This window comes from Ovis aries, chromosome 14 (genome assembly GCF_016772045.2).
Source record: "Ovis aries strain OAR_USU_Benz2616 breed Rambouillet chromosome 14, ARS-UI_Ramb_v3.0, whole genome shotgun sequence".
In the NCBI taxonomy this organism is placed as follows: domain Eukaryota; kingdom Metazoa; phylum Chordata; class Mammalia; order Artiodactyla; family Bovidae; genus Ovis; species Ovis aries.
In genome coordinates, this window is record NC_056067.1 from 57,082,633 (window position 1) to 57,099,466 (window position 16,834).

Consider the following 16,834-nt stretch of genomic DNA (forward strand, 5'->3'; position numbering starts at 1 on the left):
CTGACTTTCTGTGTTCCTGATCTGTAGTGGGTAATCAAGACTAACTTGAATGCCAATCACATGCTGGTGTTTCTCTCAATTTGCAAAATTTCCCGGCTAGTTCCTCTCCTTCCTTTTTGCATTACAGAGAGCAGGCCACAGAACAATTCACCAAAGACAATGGACCCTACTTCTGAGCTACCAGGGCCACCTGGCTACGAGGGTTTTGAAAAAATGCAAGAGGAAGACCTCCATTCAGGACCCTGAGGGAAACCTCACATTTGGCACATCTGAGACCTCAGGAAGGGAGGATTTAGGGTGGGAACTTCTAGAAGCAAAGGTCAACCTGATTTCCTGGGGAGAGGCTCTTTCTAGGATGCGTGTGGTGGTCCTCCGCCTGTACCTGCGCCCTTGGGGTAAGGGAGGGGAGAGGTGAGTGTTTGGTGGGAATCACCTGCGGGACTTGGGTTCCTGCCAGGCTTTACTTGCAGAATTCTTCCCAAAGATGTCCTTAGTTTTTTTCATCCTCCTCTGCAGCCTGGGGACACAGGTTTTCACAAAATGATTTGCATTGTGACCACCTCTCTGCAGGTGTGGCACCTCCAACTTCAGAGACTAGGAACCTGGAGGTATTTCCATCACAGCTTTCTTTTGACAATGAACCGGAGGCAGCGGGAGGCCTGGCGAGCTGCAGTCCATGGGGTCGCAAAGAGTAGGACAGGACTGAGCAGCTGAACTGAACTGAACTGAGCAGGACACGCTAGGTTAACAAGTGTGTGTGGGCAGAGACAAATGCCTTTGGAAATGATGCCCTAAATGCTATCTGATGACCAACCAAGGAAATAATGATCGGTGTTGTCCTAAGTTACATTACACATGAATTAACACGTGAGAACATTGTTCTACTTCCTGTGTGTGTGTTTTTCTAGGTTTTATGAATCAACTGCTACAGTTTGTTGTCTGCGCCATTTAGAGAGCTCTATTTTCTCACATCTTTAAAGTATAATGACTAAGGAAAAATTAAAGATAGAAGCATGTCCATCTTTCTAATATTATATATTCTAAAAAACATTCAGTGTGCATGTACCAGTACCAACTTTGTAGAAGATTTAGATTCACAGCAGAGTTGAGAATAAGGTATAATTTCCCATATACCTCTTGTTCCCACACGTGGACAATCTCCCTACTTACCTTTCCCCACCAGAGTGAGCATTTGTTATCACTGATGAATCTACAAGGACAGTAAAAAACTCTTATGTTTCTCTTTTAGGGATGTGCACTCCATACCTCTGGACAAATGTATAATAACATGTGTCCATCACAACAGTTTAACACAAATTACTTCACGGTCCTGAAAGTTCTCTAGATTCAGGATATTCATAGTTCTTCCTTTGAAACCCATGGCAACCACAGATCTTTTAAATCTATTCTATATTTTCTACTAGATTCCCAGGTGACTGAGTGGGAAGAAATCTACCTGCCGATGCAGGACATCCAGGTGATGCAGGTTCCATCCTTGGGTCAGGAAGATCACCTGGAGGGAGAAATGGAAACCCACTCCAGTATCCTTTCCTGGGAAATCTATGGACAGAGGAGCCTGGCAGGCTACAGCCCCTGGGCTCACAAAGACTCAGATACAACTGAGCACATATGAACATTTACCTACACCATAGTGTCATATTGTAAATTCCTACTTTCTGTAGCATTTTTGAATGGGCTTCTTTCACTTCGTAAAATGCATGGAATGATTGTCCATGTATTTTACGCCTTGAAAGCCTAACATCCAAAAGCTTAAGAACTACCTCTGCGCCTATATTCCTGCTCAGTAAATAAGTTCATCAACACCATTTTTTTAGGTTCCATATATAGTTAAGACAATATTTGCACAAATATAGAGAATAGATGTGTGGACACAGCAGGAGAAGGGGGGTACAAACTGAAGAGCCCCACTGGCACACATACACCACCGTGGCTGAAATGCTGGAGAAGACTTATGAGGCCCTTGGACTGCATGGAGATCCAGCCAGCCCATCCTAAGGGAGATCATTCCTGGGTGTTCATTGGAAGGACTGGTGCTGAGGCTGAAACTCCAGTACTTTGGCCACCTCATGCGAAAAGCTGACTCATTTGAAAAGCCCCTGATGCTGGGAATGATTGAAGTGGGGAGGAGAAGGGGAGAGACAGGATGAGATGGTTGGATGGCATCACCGACTCAATGGACATGAGTTTGAGTAAACTCTGCGAGTCGGTGATGGACAGGGAGGCCTGGCGTGCTGCAGTCCATGGGGTCGCAAAGACTTGGACATGACTCAGCAAGTGAAATGAACTGAACTGATGGTTAAAACAGGGAGCTAGTGGGAAGCTGCTGGATAGCACAGGGAGCTCAGCTTGGTGCTCTGTGCTGACCAGAGGGGTGAAATGGAGATCACGGGAGGGAGGTTCAAGAGGGAGCAGATTCATGTATACTTATGGCTGATTGATGATGTCGTACAGCAGAAACTAACACAACATTGTAAAGCAATTATATTCCAATACAAAATACACATGCATCTCAAAAGGAAAAAAGCTAAACAGACGGGTCACCCAGCGGTGGAGAATCCATCTGACAGTGCCGGGGACATGGGCTTGATCTCTGGTCCAGGAATACTCCACATGCTTTGGGGCAACTAAGCCTGTGTGCCACAACTGCTGAGCCTGGGTGGGGCAACTTGCTCTTTTAGATGGGCAAGAGGCATATGAAAGATGCTCACCAGCGCTAAACAATAAGAAATGCAAAACAAAGCTACAATGATGCATCACCTCATGCCAGTCAGAATAACAGTTAACAAAGAGCCCACTAATAATATCATAAACGCTGAAGAGGCTTGGAGATCAGGGAACCTCCTACACGGCTGGAGGGAACGTAAACTGGGGCAGTCATGGGGCGAGCACAGTGTGGAAGTTCCTTAAAAAACGTAACTGCCTAACATTTAAGGAAATGAATTCCATGAAAAATAGACAAAACAGATTAATTGACATATTGACAAGTTTTGCAGTTTTTTGTCAATCATCCTCAATTCTAATATACCAGTTTTGATCTAGCATTTCTAAATTCTCTAAGTTAAATGTGTACGAATACACATCAGTTCAGTTCAGTTCAGTTCAGTCGCTCAGTCGTGTACAACTCTTTGAGACCCCATAAATCGCAGCATGCCAGGCCTCCCTGTTCATCACCATCTCCCGGAGTTCACTTAGACTCACGTCCATTGAGTCCGTGATGCCATCCTGCCATCTCATCGTCAGTCGTCCACTCCTCCTGCCCCCAATCCCTCCCAGCATCAGAGTCTTTTCCAGTGAGTCAACTCTTCGCATGAGTTGGCCAAAGTACTGGAGCCTCAGTTTTAGCATCATTGCTTCCAAAGCAATCCCAGGGCTGATCTCCTTCAGAATGGACTGGTTGGATCTCCTTGCAGTCCAAGGGACTCTCAAGAGTCTTCTCTAACACCACAGTTCAAAAGAATCAATTCTTCGGTGCTCAGCCTTCTTCACAGTCCAACTCTCACATCCATACACAACCACAGGAAAAACCATAGCCTTGACTAGATGGACCTCAGTTGGCAAAGTAATATCTGTGCTTTTGAATATGCTATCTAGGTTGGTCATAACTTTTCTTCCAAGGAGTAAGTGTCTTTTAATTTCATGGCTGCAGTCACCATCTGCAGTGATTTTGGAGCCCAGAAAAATAAAGTATGACACTGTTTCCACTGTTTCCCCATCTATTTACCATGAAGTGATGGGACCGGATGCTATGATCTTCGTTTTCTGAATGTTGAGCTTTAAGCCAACTTTTTCACTCTCCTCTTTCACTTTCATCAAGAGGCTTTTTAGTTCCTCTTCACTTTCTTCCATAAGGGTTGTGTCATCTGCATATCTGAGGTTATTGATATTTCTCCCAGCAGTCTTGATTCCAGCTTGTGTTTCTTCCAGTCCAGCGTTTGTTGTGATGTACTCTGCATAGAAGTTAAATAAGCAGGGTGACAATATACAGCCTTGACGTACTCATTTTCCTATTTGGAACTGTCACATGAGTGTATGTTCCTCGATTCTTTGTCTCGTCACAACAAAGACTTGGAGTGATGGACATTAAAGCCCCCTCGGCAAGTCACAGCTCTCAGGTCTTGGATAGACTGTGTTATAGCTCTCAGGTCTCAAATAGCTCTTAGACAAATCAGTGTTACAGCTCTATTTTATTTAGAAGATAGCAGGAAAATCCATCTCTTTGAGGCGTGAGGGCACATCAATCTAAAGACACAAGGAGAAGAGCGTCCCAGCGCGCGGGAGAGAGAGTGAACCAGCTAGCTTTGGCTCTTTTATTTATATGTTTATCTCTCCCTGGGCCTGTCCTATGTAAAATGGGCCAGCCAGGAGTGTTGTTTCTTTTACCTGAGGTCCTCACTCCGGTCCTCGGACCTTTTGTTTCATTTTCACGAGCTTTTCCCTTCCTTGTCTGTAGCCACCGCCATTTTGGACTCCTCTTCCCTGTTCTACCTACCTAACATTCCCCCCTCAAGAGATGGGAGGCCCAATTATTTGGGAATAGGGGCGTCGAGGTCTTTCTGGCTACTTCCTGCTGAACTGGGGCAATGAGGGGGTATTGGGCTTCTCCCTCTTGCTAGTCTGAAGCCTCAGAGTCCTTATAGCAGTGTCCATTTAAGGGTGAGTGATATTTTCTGTGGTCGGCTGTAGTTTTACATCTTTGTTGAACTGGCACTGTATGTTGTAGCTTGTTGACCTGGGCAGAGACCAAACAGGTTAGACAACTGACAGTACATGGAATAACCATAAGCATCATCAATATAGCATAACAAGGACTAGTAGGGACATTAGCCAAGTTTAAATATACATCACCAGGATGGCTCAAGTCCCTCCTTGTTCAGGGATCAGAAGATCTATCTCTTGTCTGTTTTGGAGTATAATCTCTGTCAAGCTGTGTTGGCTCTTTAGAGCTATCTTGAGAAATCTTATCCCCAGAAACTAGATTTTGGGGATGTTCATTAGAATGGCACTCATTGGTAGTCCTGAATAGGTATCTGAGATCCCCCAGGGGCTCACAGGTGTATTGAGTGTCCTCTTCTGTCTTCTTCCACAGCTTGACTCGTGAGTAGTGAAACCCGGAGTCATGTCCTGGTACCTTGACTGCTGTGGGGGTAGAAAGTATTACAGGGTAGAGGCCCTTCCATGTGGGCTGGAGTTGAGCTTTTGGGGATCCATCTTTCCAGACTTTAATTAGGACTTGAGTCCCTGGAGCATATCGTGGTGACTCCTTAGAATCTTTTGGGTCCTGGTTTATACCCCACAAGCGTATATCCTGTTTGAATTGCCCAATGGCCATGGTATAAGACTAGAGGGTCTGAACCTCTGGCTCTAGGAAGAGGTCATTGACATAAACAAAAGGTCTCCCATATAGCATCTCATAAGTGCTAAGACCAAGCTGTTCCTTAGGGGCAATGCAGGTGCAGAGGAGAGCTATCGGTAAAGCCTCCTTCCATCCCAGGGAGGTCTCCTGGGTTATTTTTTTTATTGCTGATTTTAAGAATTGATTGGCTCTTTCTACTTTCCCCAAAGATTGAGGCTTCCAGGCAGAGGAGATAATAAGTAATGCCCAATGCTTTCGAGACCCCTTGAGTGACCTTAGAAGGAAACGATGTCCCATTGTCACTTTGTAATGACCTGGGCAGACCAAATCTTGGAATGATTTCATGGAACCGTTTTTTTACCACCTCCTCAGCCTTCTCAGTCCGGGTGAGAAAGCCTTCAATCCATCCTGTGAATGTATCTATCATGACTAATAGGTATTTATACCCTTGAGAAACTGGCATCTGGGTGAAATCCATCTGCCAGTCCTCTCCTACGTAGGTCCCATGTCATTGGATGGGCTGGGCCAGCTGGGGTCTTTGAGCTCCTTGAGGGTTGTTTAATTGGCAAGTGGGACAAGAGGACACCGCCTGTCTTATAGTTGTTTGGAAGCCTGTTCCCCTGAAGGACCTTTCTAATAATCTTTGAAGGGCCTTTTCTCCTAAATGAGTAGTGGCATGTAAGGAATTAACCAACTTCCATTGGAGGTTCCCAGGCCGAAAAAGGAGTCCCTCCTTTTGGAACCACCCCACATAATCTTCTTGAAAGCCCTCGCTTTTAGCTTTAAGAATCTCACCTTCAGGATATGAAGGAGTTTCTGGCAAATTAGTCTGTGGAACTAAGGTGGCAATCCCTATTAGGTCATGGTTCTGTAATGCTGCTCTCCTAGCTGCCTGATCAGCTGCTTGGTTCTCTCGTGGCACTTCTCTGTTCCCTTTTTGTTGTCCTTTACAGTGGGAGACTGAAACCTCAGTGGGCAGATGGACTGCCTCCAAGAGTCGAAGAATTTGATCACCATATTTGATTGGGGACCTTTGGGTGGTCAAGTAGCCCCTTTCTTTCCAAATAGCCACATGTGCATGTAGCACCAGAAAGGCATACTTGGGATCAGTATAAATGGCTATTCTTTTTCCTTTTCCCAGCTCTAAAGCTCGAATCAGGGCTATGAGCTCAGCTAATTGGGCTGAAGTACCTCGTGGCAGAGCCTTAGCCTCTATGGTCTCGAAATTGGAGACTACTTCATACCCAGCTCTTCTTTTTCCATCCAAGACAAAGCTGCTTCCATCAGTGTACCAGATTTCCTCAGGATTGGTCAGAGGATCTTCTGACAATCCCTCTCGGGTTGTATCCTGTGGTCCAAGGTTTCTAGACAAGAGTGAAAGGGGAGAGAGCCCTCGGCGGTAGGCAGGAGGGTGGCTGGGTTAAGAACCTCACAAGGGGATATCGTGAGGCCTCGATCTTCCATCAGCATTACTTGATATCTGAGGATTCTTTGATCAGACATCCATAAATGGCCTCTCTCTTTTAGGAGTTGTTTTACTTGGTGGCTGGTAAAAATAGTTAGTTTGCCCCCAAAGGAGAGTTTTAAAGCATCTTCTATCATGATTTCAATAGCTGCAAGATTTCGAAGGCAGGGGGGCCAGCCTCGGGTAGGTGGATCGAGCTTTTTGGATAAGTAAGCTACAGGCTGGGGCTCAGATCCCAACTTTTAAGTTAACACTCCCAAGGCTATTCCCTCTCTTTCAAGGACATAAAGTTGGAATGCTTTTTCTGGGTCTGGCAACCTCAAAGCAGGTGCCTGAGTTAAGGCCTGTTTTATTGTAGCCTCTGCCTTCTTTTGAGGAGTTCCCCATATCAGTAGGATTGAATCATCTTGTCCCTTTAAGCTTTCATATAAGGGCTGGGCAATTAGACCATAGTTGGGTATCCAGATTCTACAACATCCAGTTAGCCCCAGGAAAGCTCACAATTGTTTTCTAGTGGTGGGGAAGGGCAACTGGAGGATTCCTGTACCAGATCAGAGAACAGCCTCCTGGACCCTTGTGTAATCTGAACTCCCAGGTAAGTGACCTTTGTCTCAACCATCTGTGCCTTAGCACGGGAGACCTTATATCCTCTTTCTGCCAAGAACTTTAGAATGTGAATTGTGTGTTGTTGGACACTTTTCTCATCTGGAGAGCAGATTAGTAGGTCATCTACATATTGTAATATTTTCCCATTAGGTCTAAGTTCTAGATCTAGGAGATTTCGGCTAAGGGCCTGTCCAAACAGGTGGGGGCTATCTCTGAACTCCTGAGGTAATACTGTCCAATTCATCTGTTGGTGTTTTTCTCCTGGGGCCTCCCACTCAAAAGCAAAAAGATATTGGGATTCTTTAGCCAGTGGTATGCACAAAAATGCATCTTTGAGATCCAAGACTGTAAACCACTTGGCACTGGGTGGGATTTCTCCCAAGATTACATAGGGATTGGGTACTGTGGGATGGAGGGGGACTACAGCTTCATTTATGATCCGGAGATCTTGAACCATTCACCAGGTTCTGTCTTTTTTCTTTACTGAGAGGATTGGGGTGTTACATGGCGAACTGGTGGGGACCAATAGCCCATAAGCAAGGAATTTATTTATTAAAGGCTGTAGTCCCTCCTGAGCCTCTCTTTTGAGAGGGTGTTGTTTCCGGTTAGGAAACCGCGTGGGATCTCGGAGGACAATGATGACTGGTTCAGCTTGGTGGACCAGGAATCCCCTGGTCCCACACCTGGGGGTTAATTTTGTCCTCCCATGGTTTTTGGTCCCTCTCTATTGAAGGTGTAATGGGTTCTTCAGTAGTAACCAGGAGCTGCAGGGCTCTAGGGGCTGAAAAACTTCCCATCACAAGGATGGTCCCCAGTTTAGTGAGTATATCTCTTCCCAATAAGGGAGTAGGGCACTCAGGGACCACCAGAAACTGGTGGGAAAATATTTGTCCATCCCAGCAACAAAGAAGTGCTCCGGTGAATCTTTTAGTAGTTGCTTTTCCTGTAGCACCCAAAATGGTACAGGTTTGGGAGAAGGGTCCAGAGTAGGAGATCAAGACAGAGTAGGTAGCCCCTGTGTCAACCAAGAAATTTTTGGACCTACCTGCCACATCCAATTGCACCCTTGGCTCCAGCCCCGTGATAGTTATCTGTGACAGGCAGGCTGGCTGGAGCAGGCCACTTCGGTCCTCTTGAACCATCGTGAGGGTAGGCTTGGCACTTGACCTTGAGGCTCTTGGGTCCTGAGGGCAGAGTGCCACCCAATGTCCCAGTTGATGGCATTTGTGGCAAGCCATTTTAGGAGACTTGTCACGGTTTGGACACTCTTTGGCCCAATGCCCCGCCTGTCTACAGATCAGGCATTTGTCTCATGCCTTGTCCTTCAAGGACTCAGGGTTTGTCATAGGGCTTCCCTGGAGGGCGGCCAGCATCTAGGCATGCCTTGTCTCTTTCTTTCTCTCTTTCTCCTGGGCCTTGGCCTCCTTCTCCTGTTCTCTGTTATAAAAGGTATTGGTGGCTGTCTGGACCATCTCATCTAAAGAGGCAGTGGGGTCCTGCTGTTGTAGCTGTTGTAACTTAATTCTGATATCTGATGCACATTGGGACAGGAATTTGTCCTTTAAAATCACCTGTCCCTCATAAGAGTCTAAGTCCAGATTGGTAAACTTTTGGAGTGCCTCTTTTAGCCTTTTCAGAAAGGCAATGGGGTTCTCATTGGATTTCTGAGTTATTGCTGAGACCCGGGCATTGCTAATTACTTTTTGCTGGGCTGCTTTCAGTCCTGCCTTCACACAGATTAGAAAATGATCTCTTTCCCAGATGTGCTCAGGGTCATTATAATTCCAATTAGGACTGGAGGAGGGGACTGCAGTTTCCCCTACTGGGTATCTATCACTGGACAAGTGAAGCCCTGTTGCATACCTCCGGGCCTCCTTTAAGACCCTAGTATGTTCAGAGTCAGATAAAGTTTGACTAAATATGACCATGATGTCTTTCCACGTCAAGTCAAAGGCCAAGGTAATATGTTGGAATATATCTATATATTTGCCTGGGTCATCTGTATAGCTTCCCAGGTCTTGTTTGATCTGTCTTAGTTCTAAGAGGGAGAAGGGCTTATGGACCCGGGTTGGTCCGTATTCTCTTCCAGTTTCAACTAAGGGACATACTCGAGCTGGCTTTTGTGGAGGGGATGCTCCCGGGTATGGGGGCAAGTTTGGATATAAGGAAGGAGCACCAGGTGACTCGGGAGCAGTGGGAGGTGAGCCTTTATGAGGGGGTTCCTTTTCTTGGTTGCCTATACCTAACACCATTTGCCTAGTGGGCTCACTTATAAGGCGTACAACAATCCCATACTTAAGACAGAGTTCCTTCATATCTCTTAGTCGGAAGAAAATTTGGACATAGGGGATCACTGTCCATTTCCCTTGTCTTTTACAGAATAATTCTAATTGCAGGATGGTATTGTAATTTAAAGTCCCATCCTCAGGCCAGTGTTCCTTGACCCCTAGTGGATACTGTGGCCATGCAGTGGCACAAAAGAACTTCAAGTGACTTTTCCTTAGAGATAAAGGGTCGAACAGCTTCCAGTTATCAAGGATGCATCTCAAGGGCGTCTGCCGGGAAGTGGATTGGTTATTTCCCATCTGAAAGACAGTCATGACAGGGAGAAAAGAAAAAGACCTCTTTCGATTTTCATGGGTGGACTTCCTTAGGGGTGAGTCTTTTTGAAGCTTATCTTACCCAGAAATGTTGCAACCTGAGAGCCAGGCATCCCTGGGTCAGGGTGCAGATCTCCAGGCAGGCTGAGGCGTGACAGCCTCCTAGAGATCGAATCCCCAGGCAGGCCGAGGCGTGACGGCCTTCCAAGAATTGGGTCCCTGGGCAGGTAGAGGCGTGACGACCTCCTGGGACACCTGGGACTAGCGGATCCCCCAGCAGGTTGAGGCGTGACAACCTTTCGAGGACCAGATCCCTAGGCAGGTCAAGGCGTGATGACCTCCTGGGACCCCCGGACTGGAGTTTGGGCGTCCCCAAGGTCTCCAGCGTGACCAATGCTGGGTAGAATTAAATGGTTTCTAACTCATTGCTAGTTTGCCCACCATGGATGGGAATAGATATGATATATGCTCATCCTACCTAGTACTGTTGCAACCTGAGAGCCAGGCGTCCCTGAGTCAGGTGCAGATCCCAAGACAGGCTGAGTCGTGACAGCCTCCTAGAGATCGAATCCCCGGGCAGGCTGAGGCGTGACAGCCTCCCGAGGATTGGGTCCCTGGCAGGTCGAGGCGTGACGACCTCCTGGGATCCCTGGGACTAGCGGATCCCCGAGCAGGTTGAGGCGTGACAACCTTTCGAGGACCAGATCCCTAGGGAGGTCAAGGCATGATGACTTCCTGGGACCCCCGGACTGGAGTTGGGTGTCCCCAAGATTTCCAGTGTGACCAGTACTAGGTAGGATTAGGGGGTTGGATATTATAGAGTATTTCCCTCCCAAGACCAGTTATTTTCTGATTGTCTTTCCAGAAGATTGTAGAGGCAACCTTGTGGGTCTGGATGGGGCTCAGGAAAAGAGCATGAAACAGGAGGAAAGGGGGCAGAGCACAACCTTTGAAAGAATGACATAGCACAAGGGGATAATGTAAACCAATTAAAATCAATTGGGTCTAAGATGACAAGTCAAATTCAAGTAAAACTTAATCTCCAATCTATAAGCCAACAGATCACCCAGAGGTGGCAGGACAGCTCCAAGGCACTGTGAAAGAGGAGTGGATGGTTCCCCAATGGTAGGGATGATCCTCCCACTCATTAGCATATGAATTCACCCCTCTCACAAAACCTAGCCAGGCCCCATTTAATGACCAGTACCCTGTAGAGTGCAGCGCTTTTTTCTGAATCTTAACAAGTCTACCTCTTATCTATCGCTTTGACTCTCAGTGAATTTTTGTAATGAGCCCTCAGAGCCTGAACTTTATTAGTTTTGGCCGGGCTTGAGTCCCGGGAGAGAGCTGAAGGACAGGAAGAAAAAGCAGTGGGAAAAACGTGTCAAGGAATCCCCTTCATAGCCCGCTGGAAAATTTGCTAAATATCTGACCAGTGCTCACTGTTTCTTTGGTCTGATCCTTGGCACAGAGAAGAGAAGGGACAGAGGAACCCCCACTGGCTTGTGTAAAAGCTACTGGGGCTCAGCCGATAGCACCTTTGGGACATGCTGAGGAGTAGCCTCTCCAGAGTCCCTCAATTGTGCTCCCTGCCACCCACCTGTTCACGGGAGGTTTGAGGAAACAAGAAACAAGAGATTGTAAAGGGATTAAGATTTCATTAGGCATGTCCCTCAAGCCAGAGGAGCGAGGACCTCTTACCTTAACTGGAGGTCTTCTGGGATCTGAGACTGGGCCATGTGGGCTTTCCACTGTCCCTGTTTCCAGCACAATAGGGCTTCCCTTGTGCTGGATTTTCTTCATGTTCTGCCTCTACCACGGGAGCTTCGCTGAGTTGGGCTCCAGCTGTGCTTGGCCTCTTCCATGCAGAGGTTGTTTCAGCCAGGTTACATCTGAGTCACGGCACCATAGATGTCACGCGAGTGTATGTTCCTCAATTCTTTGTCTCATCACAACAAAGATTTGGAGTGACGGACATTAAAGCCCCCTCAGCATGTCACAGCTCTCTGGTCTTGGATAGACTGTTATGGCTCTCAGGTCTCACATGGACCATGTTATAGCCCTTAGGCAAATCAGTGTTACAGCTCAGTGTTACAGCTCTATTTTATTTAGAAGAGAGCAGGAAAATACATGTTCAAGGTGTGAGGGCACATCGATCTAGAGACACGAGGGTAAGAGCGCTCCAGCACACAGGAAAGAGAGAGAGCTAGATTTGGCTCCTCTATTTATATGTTTATCTCTCCCTGGGCCTGTCCTGTGTAAATTGGGCCAGCCAGGAGTGTTGTTTGTTTTACCTGAGGTCCTCACTCCGGTCCTTGGACCTTCTTTTGTGTCATTTTTGCAGGCTTTTCCCTTCCTTGCCTTGTAGCCACCGCCATCTTGGATTCATTTTCCCTGTTCTACCTACCTAACACTGCCTAGACAGACGCTGAGGCAGCAACAGCACGGAGCAGTCAGGGAAGCTCTCAACAGTACTCTGTATGATCCTTCTTATTCGAACATCACAATGTCTGAGTAGTTTCAAAATTGGAGAGGAGATACCACATAGAAATGGTGGGAAATATATGAATTTATGAGAGTTTAACACCAGTAAGGAACTAATTTCTACAGATGCCACCCCCTGTGCCACAAATAGTTTCTTATAACGTTATCTTTCCTGCAACCTTAAAAAGGTGTGAGAGGTTAATGCTGGTGGTGCATTCACTCTTGCTTCATTCCACATCAACTGTAACACCAAAAAATCATTCACTTTTATTAATGGACATACATTAATTTTACACAGATGGAATAAAACTTTTTACAACTGTTGTTTGATCCTTGATTAAAATACAGATTACAAGCTTCTAAAAACTTTCCTGTGTCTCTGATGAAATGACCTGCGAATGTGATTTATGTGGTTTACAAAATGGCTAATTTAGTAAACATGGATGGACAGTAATTATATTAATACGACTTCTCCAGAAAGAGTTTTCTATGCTTCCATCAGATAGAAGAGAAGGTGTCCTTACTTCAAGCCTGCCAGGTAATATGCATGATTTCTCGATGTTGATGTTATAAAAAGACCTTTGATTTTAATGAACAATCCTTGTTTTATGCTTAAAAAGCAATTGACATAATTATTGAAAACTTAGAGCAAACCTCCGTCTTTGAATTATTCCCTGAACACTTATATCATGGTGACAACACAGATGTTTGACATCAGTGACAAATACCTCCATTTAGAGGTTTAGTGTGCATATAACATTACTGTGTACTTAAGCTTATAAATTGGAGAATAAATATAAATGATTTCCACGTAGTATAGAAGGGCTTCTCTTACAATTGAGGTAACAACCATCAAAAGCAGATGTTCATATATACAGTAGAAACAAATCACAGCACAGTAACTTGAGAGTTGAATGACATTCGTTTTGGTTCCTTAATGATCTCAAATAACGTTAATATAAACAAGGATACATAACTAATAATTATACCTCTGAAAATATCCACCCCTTCATCTTGTGATCCATACGAATATATCAATTTAGTACATGTTTTAAATATGGAATACCTGCTACAGTGTTTCTGTTTAGAGTAATTCAACAAAAGTGGTATGAATGAAATGTTTTCTAGTATGAATTCCCTGGCATTGATTTACCTTTGATGTTTGATTAAACACTTGTCTACATTTTTGTATTTCATTCATGTATCTTTCCAAAGGAAACACTCGTTGTTTCAAAATTGTATATTTAGGACCAACCTTTTTTTTTAATCACTAATTCATTTTTAGGGTTTCTCTGCAGTATGTATTCTTTGACGGGGAGTGAGGTGATGGCTGTGGTGAAATCCTTTGCCACATTCCTTACATGTCTAACATTTCTCTGCAGTATGAATTCTCTGATGTCAAGAAAGACCTGAACTCTTGGGAAAGGCTTTGCCACAGACTGTACATTTATCAAGTCTCTCCCCAGTATGGATTCGTTGATGTCGAGTAAGATGTGAACAATGGATAAAGGTTTTGCCACATTTGTTACATTTGTATGGTTTCTCCCCAGCATGAGTTCGCTGATGTACAGGAAGACTCAGATGCCAGTTAAAGGCTTTGCCACATTCTGTACGTTTAAAAGGTCTCTCCCCAGTGTGGATTCTTTGATGTTGAGTAAGAAGTGAATAACGGGTAAAGGATTTGCCACATTCTGTACATGTATAAAGTCTGTCCCCAGTATGGATTCGCTGATGTTCAGTTAAAGTTGAACTCTGCTTAAAAGCCTTGCCACATGCTGTACATTGATAAGGTCTCTCCCCAGTATGAATTTGCTGATGTTGAGTAACACGTGAACAACAGATAAAGGCTTTGCCACATTCTGTACACTTGTATGGTTTTGCCCCAGCATGGATTCACTGATGTTCAGTTAAATATGAACTCTGATTAAAGGCTTTGCCACATGCTGTACATTTGAAACGTTTCCTTCCTGTATGAATTTTCCTATGTCTACTTAGATTTGGTGAGTTACTTAAGACTTTTCCACATGTATTACACTTGTAATGTTCCTGCTTAAGCCTGAATATTCTGCTGTTGAATAACTTTTGAAGACTGCTTACAAACTTTACCATAATCATAGCAATTAGAAGTCTTCTCTCCAATATCAATACTCTTATATGTATTAATAGTAAGATTTGAGCTTTGATAAAATATATTCTTATATCTATTATGTTTAGAATTGTTGTCTGAAAATTGATGTCCCTGTTGTTTCATGAGATATGAGTCTTGGTCAACATTATGCCCAGTTTCATTGCATGAAGAGCTTCTCATTCCATCATGTATACTCGTGTAATTATTGGGGGTAGAGCTCCTGCTTAAGGCATTACTCATTTTGTTAAGCTTGTAAAGTTATTCCACACTAATTATACCTCCATATGTATTGAACAATGATGGTTGAATAAGGTCTCTCCCAGTATTATCAACCATTACAGATTTGGAACAAGGAGAAAATAGTTGTTGGTTGAAGAATAATAAACTCTTGTTAAAGGATCCCTCAATTTGATTATATTGGGAATTTTCCCCCTCATTTTTAAGTTTCTGGTTTCCGGACATGTTTGAATGTATATTTAATAGACATCTATGCTCAGAGTTGTTTGAATGAGTATTTGCAGTAGAGGCTAGATGACTTTCCAGATTTTCCACATTTCCCTTCAGAGAGCATGTATGTTTCAAGAGATGATGTGGGTCTTTGCTGACAAATATACACTTATCTGCAGATGTTGATGACTGAAATTGGTCATCTGAAATTGGTTTGATTCACGTCCTTGATTTCTTTTGGTGGTAATGTTTACATTATGGGAAACTGTACCGATTTGGTTTTGTCCATCATAACATGCTCTCTGCTCTTTATATACCCTCATATATTCCCAGTCTTTGGTTAAATGTAAATTTCCAAGGTGAAATCTTTCATATATTCCTAGCTTTGCTGTTGGGAATAAATCTTCTAAGCCTGGCTTTTGGGTCCTCAAACCCTGGGTGTCGTGAGAAGACACAGCTGAAAGATACCAAATAATAAGTTATTCTACTTACTATTCTTGGGGCATATGCTTTACAATTTACATAACATTGGCATACACTGGCTAGATGCAGCCTCAAACCGAGATAGAAGGAGTCAAGATGGCAGAGGATTTGGAAGACGTGGAGTTCATCTCGCTCCACAAAAGCATCAAGAATACATCTTGAAGAGGAAAAATTCTCACAGAGCCCTGCGGAACACAGGCAGAGGAACTTGGACACCTGAAAGGACAAGAAAGATTCCTGCTGAGCCAGGTAGGACAAAAGAATGAGAGAGGAAAAGAAGCGGGATGGGACCCACAAAACCCTGGGGGGATCTGAAGAGAGGAGAGGTCTCCACATCCAGGGAAGCCCCTCACTGGGGGGAGCCCAGTTGGGACAGAAGGAGAGACTTATTATCTGTGGGAAGAGAACACGGCAACCAGTGTGCAGGACATAGTGAGACCTGTACACAGGCTGCTGACCAGAGCCTTGCCCACCCAGCCTGAGAGGGTGTCCACCGCTGCACACAAGGGCTCGGTGCTGGAATGTAGGGTTTGGAGAGCAGACCCAGGCAGAGGACTGTGGTTGGCTGTGAGGAGACAGCCTGGGGGGACAGGAGGGAGGGAGGAGCTCTGCAAATGGGATGCTTGTGGAGGAAGCCTGAACCACCAGTGAAGCAGAGCAGCATCATTGAGTGATGCCCAAAGGGAAGAACCCCATTGCAGCCTCCCTGCCCCTGTGCCTGTCCCTGCCTCTCCAGATACTAGGAATGGCTCCCACCTAGGTGGATGATCTCATGACCCCCACAGCTGCTTCCTCCTCCCCAATCCCCTCCGCCCCAGGGTAGACCCATGGGCTCCAGGGGCACCTTCAGAGCACACGCCTGTGGGTGGTCCCAATGTACAGATGGCGCTGAAACCACAGCTGAGCCCCCAGGCCCTGCCACTAAGAAAGAAAAGCTGAGATCTCTCCTTGCAGCTGTACAAACCATGGTGTTAGACCCCACAACTGGCTTTGTAAACTCAGCCCCGACAAAACATCTGGATGGAAACGAGGCTCTGGCAGTCAAGACTAGTCTGGCTTTAGCAACTGTAGACTTTGTAGGCATGCACATGAGGCGGTTGGGCCAGGTCACAGTCTAAATTGGCCCCATAGCACTGCAGGGGGTCCGGCTCCACAATGAATGTACACCTGGGACATGACTACAATGGATCACCAGCTGGTGACCTGGTGAAAACATCTGAGGGACACCAGGGTCAAGTGCCATCGTG